Source organism: Solanum verrucosum, unplaced genomic scaffold, assembly GCF_900185275.1.
Source record: "Solanum verrucosum unplaced genomic scaffold, falcon-dt-bn FXZP01000115.1, whole genome shotgun sequence".
In the NCBI taxonomy this organism is placed as follows: Eukaryota; Viridiplantae; Streptophyta; class Magnoliopsida; order Solanales; family Solanaceae; genus Solanum; species Solanum verrucosum.
In genome coordinates this window covers 1,388,431-1,394,465 of record NW_026020680.1, presented here as the reverse complement: position 1 = coordinate 1,394,465, position 6,035 = coordinate 1,388,431, and positions in this window count along the sequence as shown.

Genomic DNA, 6,035 nt, shown 5'->3' with positions numbered 1-6,035 from the left:
TTTTTAAAAATAAACTATATTTCTATCTCAATTTCAAGTTAAATATAATTCATCATTTTTAAAAAAAAGTTATTCAAACATATATGAAAAAAAACTAAATGAATAATAGATATAAAAAGAATAAAATATAAAAATAAAAAGAATGTGTCTAATAAATTTAAATAAAAATAAATTAAAAAGAAGAAATGGAATAAAAGGAAAAAATAATGAAAAAGAAGAAGAAGGTCTAAGCCCAAAAGTTCCATTTTTCAAAGCTAATATTAAAAAAGGGAAAAAATGTTGCCATTGGGACTTGAACCCATGACATAGCGGCACTACATGAACCACTTATCCATTGAGCCAAGTCTGTCCTTTGTTCTTAGGGGGTTCATTTTAATATATATACACATAAAATTAGAATTTGACGTTATATATACAGTGTAATTTTTTGACGAGGGGGTTCGGGTGAACCCCCTGGGCTCTACCTAGGTCCGCCCCTGCATAGAAGGTGACATGATAATACATCATACTAGTTTCTATGCTGGAAAACTGTCATTCAAATACTTAGGCATCCCTCTCTCTACAAAGAAGCGCTCAATAATTCAATAAACCCCTTTGATTGAGAAAATAGTTGCAAGGATTTCTTCTTGGACTGCCAAAAAATTATCTCATGCTGGAAGATTGCAACTAATCCAAATTGTTATATTTGGTATTCAAGCTTATTGGTCACAACTATTCATCATCCCATAAAAAGTACTCGGGAAAAAGGATAAATATACCCCCGAACTTTCGTAAATGGTATCTAAATACCCCTCGTTATACTTTTAGAACGTTGATGCCCCTACCGTCTAATTTTTGGAGCATGTATACCCTTTGGACTAAAGGAGGGACACATGTCACGATCTTAACAACCTATCAAAAATTTATTTAATTTTTATTTCCAATTAAATAATCCGACCCGAATAATTAAAACCCACCCAAATAATTTAAGACCCACCCAAATAAATCCCATTTTATCTTTCTTTTCTAGTTCCAACAACCATACACCCCAAGAATAGATATCCAACACCACTGCCCCGACTCCATCTTCTTCGGCGAAGCTCCACGTACAAAACCACCTCTAATTGCTATTGAACTCAACCTCCCTTACTCTAGCGACGCTCCAGCGAAATCAGTGAGGTAGCGATCCTTCATCCATCATGAAACCTGACCACCACTCACCCATCCCTCCCTCACTATTGCTCCAACAATTCCGGCGAATCGAACCAGCGAACTCCGGCGAATCGAACCAACGACCTCGGGCGAATCGAATCAGTAAACTCCAGCGAATTGAACCAGCGACCTTCGAATGGATTTATAATCACAAAACAAAAGTCAATAACTTTTTTAGATGACTTAAATTTTGAAAAATAAAGATTGTAGGGCTGAAAACCAAGAAAATAGATCTGTGAAAATCGAAAATCAACAATACATTCAGCAGCCACACACGGAAAGCATCACATACTGCAATGACCTTTTGGAACACTTCCTGCATTTTTCAAGAGTCAATTGGTACTGGTATTCGTACCAAACCAAAGCTTCTTGGTTTGATTGGCAATTCAAGGATTACCTAGCTTTCCTACATGAATTTCCATTTCCAAGGAATTTAATGCAAACATGGCTTTAGAAAACTTTGAATTTTGCTTTATGATTAGTTCTTGATCTCCTTCTCTTGATAACTTGGTTATAATTTCGGAGCGGGTCTTAAATTACTTGGGTGGGTTTTTAATTATTCGGGTCGATTTTTTAATTGAAAATAAAAATTAAATACGTTTGGATAGGTTGTTAAGATCGTGACACGTGTCCCTCTGTTAGTCCAAAGGGTATACACGCTCCAAAAATTAGACGATAGGGGCATTATCGTTCTAAAAGTATAACGAGGGGTATTTAGATACCATTTACGAAAGTTCAGGGATATATTTGTCCTTTTTCCCAAAGTACTCAACCTCATTGATTCTAACTGTAGAAGCTTTCTGTGGCCATGAACCAACACAATCACCAAAAAAATCTTAGTGGCTTGGGAGAGAATTTGTACTCCAAGATCCATATAGGGTTTAAACTTGATCAACATTCGATTGTGGAACAAGACAGCTATTGCAAAAACCGTATGTGACTTAGCTCACAAGAAAGATAAACTATGGATTAGATGGATCCATACATACTATATTAAATCTCATACGGTGGTATTAACATCTATACCTTCTCAGGCATCATGAATGATAAGGAAGATCCTGGCAACAAGAACTTTGGAACAGATTCAGGCACTACAATTAAGTTCTGTAAGCATAAAAATATATTTATCAGAAGCTACTAGGAGACAATCCAAAAATTGCTTGGAAGTTCCTACTATTTGGCAACAATGCAAGACCAAAGGCTAAATTTACACTGTGGCTGCAACTACAGGATAGACTACACAAAACTGATAGGCTTCAGGCATGGGGTTAGATATTGATCAACAATGCTTCAACAACAGGAGGAAACAAGAGATCACTTATTTGTTCGATGTGAATTTACCCAAGGGGTGTGGAGAAGAGTTATGACTTGGCTGCAATGGCAATGGAATCCTGCAACAATTTGGAACACTCACCTAGCATGGACCATATTGTGCGTGAATGGGAGATCACTGAATGCTCAGATTTTCAAAATGATATATGATGAGATTACATATGTAGTATGGATGGGAAAAAATAGGAAGATCTTTGAATATACAAGGCGTCAATGTGAGGAACTTGCAAAGGAGATGGTCTACATTCGTAATGTCCGAGCTAGCCCTCAAGTCAAGACAAACATCCATCAGCTTAAATTTTAGATAATTCTGTAGACTTGCCAATTTATATATGAGTTTATTTACACTTTGAGATAACAATCTATGTTAGTATTGCTATGGATTTGTAAACAACAACTTTGGTGATTACTAGAAATGTCAGTTACCAAAAAAAAAGTTGAAGCAACAATACTCAGATATTATTGATCCAGTCATTTGTTGAATTGTATTATTGTTCTTTATAAGCTTATGAGAAAATATATTTTAAAAAATTCTAAACTTGACAGCACAATTTACTTTTGCACTTAAACTACACATGCGTTTAAATACCCTTTATCATCTTTGAACTGATTTTTTTTCAACCCTAACACTACAATATCAATCTCAAAATGACAAGTGAATTCCACACACGCCACGTCATCGACATGTCAGTGCCACATTGAAAATTATTAAGTGTCAAAAACACACTTAAACTATCCCTTTTCTTTGAGTTTCATATCTAAACTATTGAAGGTGTGAGTTTTATACCTAAACTATCACTTATTAGTTTGAAAAACAATTTTTCTCTTTTATAATACGCTCATCTTGGTGTGTGTAATACACTCTCTCTTTTATTTAAAAAAATCGTCACATCACACTCCACATGGATAAAACATTTCACCTTGACAAAAAATAAATAAATTATAAGTATTAGTTGTACTTAAAGATTAAAAAATTATTATCCCAAAAAATATATTTCTTTTTATAAAATAAAATGTAAAATATTTTTCTTACCCACTCCATCACTTCCTCTCACCGTACCCTCCCCCCTCCCCCCCTCCCCCCCTCAAATACTAATTTAGATATTATCTTATTTTTTTTTAAAAATAATAATTCTACCTACTCCACCTAACCCTCTGCTTCCAAATTTTTTCTCGTTTTGGGTTAGATATAAACATATCAAAAATATTTTTCACTTGCCGTTGCAAGACTTTTTAAAAATTTATATCTATGTTATATTTGGTACATAAGTAGAAAAAAATTCTTGAAAATATATGTACATACTAACACAAAACGAGAAAAATATTAAAAAAAAATTAAATAAATAAATTAAAAGTTGGGGGTTAAATAAGATGGGGTAGAATTTTTATTTTTGTAAAATAAAATAATAACAATTTTTTTGGTTAATGAGTGAGTGGTTTGGACGGAGGGGGGGGGGGGGTTACGGGTAGGAGGTGGTGGAGTGGGGTAAGAATATTTAAATTTTATTTTTTTTATGAAATATTTTTTTGGGATAGAATACTTTAATTTTTAATTAATTATTTTCTAATTTTTGTCAAAGTGAAATATTTTATCTATGTGAAATGTCATGTGTCAATGTTTTTTAAATAAAAGAGAGAATGCATTACACACACCACTGATGTGTGTTTCTCAAACTGAGAAGTGATAATTTATGTATGAAACTCACACTTTCCATAGTTTAGGTATGAAATTAAAAAAATAGGATAATTTAGGTGTGTTTTTGACATTTATTTGAGTTTTTTTTTTAAAAAATGTTTCTTTTTATTTATACAATTTTAGAAAGGTAAAAAAAAATAAAAAATTAAAGAGGATTAATCCAAGATTATAAAAATAAATAAAAAATCTCAAAATAATATAATCAAACTCTACATATCAAAGGTTAGAAAACATTCAATTTTTAAGTCACATTATCAATATAAGTGAATAATAACAATTGAAAAACTAATTTGAGATGAAGAAATTATAATTTTTTTAATAAAAAAAGCTTCAAGTTCATCACAATCAACAAACGCTTTCATAAATAGGATCTTGAAGCAACAATAAGCTGTTGACTTTTTCATTTTTCCTTGTTCATTACTTCTATAAGAATAAGTTGAAATGAAGGAATGCGTGTGGGAGTGTTTCAAAGAAGACAAAAGAAGAGGAGGGGAGGGGAGGGGAGGGGGGGGGGGGGGAAACGGGGGGCCAAATACGAAGAAGAAAGGGGTAAGGAAGGTGTTGGTGGGCGGCGGGATTCGAAAAGGAGAAAGAGGGGGTGCAGGTGGGGGGTTCGAAGAATGAGAAATATAGTGGGCGTGGAGGATTTCGAAGAAGGAGAAGAAGGTAGAGGATTTCGAAGAAGGAGAAGAAGGTGGAGAATTCGTCGAAGAAGGGAGTGGTGCAGGTGGTGACTGAGAGCGGCGACGAGGGTGATGGGGTGTGAGGAAAAAGAAAGGGTGGGCCTGTTGGTAAAGGTGGTGAGGTGGGTCGTGAAGAACAAACCTTATTGGATGAAAAGAAAAAAAGGGCTCAATTGTTTTTTTCTCTTTAATTTTTTACTTTTTACTCGTTTTTCTTAGGGAAAATCACACAGATAAGCAAACATATACTAGTTAATTAGCTAACATAGCTATAGTTTGAATTAATTACGGCTCACAACTTACTTTTAACTGTAATTACGTCGCTTATACATATACAAATACAAATTATACATATGTATATATATACAATTATATGACATATATACAAATACAAGTAGCCTCTCTCCTCCCTTTCTCAATCTCGCTCTCCTCTCTCCTCCCTCTCCCAATCTCGCTCTCTAGATATACAAATACTTATGTATACCAGTTACATATATATAATTATCTGACAGATATACATATACAGTTCGCCTCTCTCGCTCGCCAAATATACAAATACATATGTATACCAGTTACATACACACACACACATATATATACACAATTAACACAATTATTTGACAGGTATACATATACAATTTGCCTCTCTCCACTCTCTGTCCTCTCTCGCTCACCTCTCTCCTCCCTCTCCTAATATCGCTCGCCTCTCTCCCCCATCTAACATGTAGTTACGAATCGTAATTAACAAACTATTGCTATGAAGTATAATTAAGTTATTTTGGGTGGCTATACGTGAAAAATCTCCATGTATAAATACATATTTTGTATATACTTTATATTGTTTGTATATTCAAAAGCGTAATATACAAACCACAACCTCCATTTGTATATACTTATCATTTTCAATTTACAAGTGAAATATATACAAACGGACAAACGAAATATACAAACCACAACCTCATATCAAATGGAACTATAACTTTGAAGCGCAATTATCAAAACTATACCTATAGGACTCGAACCTGTATAATAATACACCTACCGAGATGAAAGTCAAAGGTGAGTCTCGTAGGTGGACGTATCAAACCAAAATAGTGCAACATGGAAAATTTCATTAAGAGAAATTAACAAGA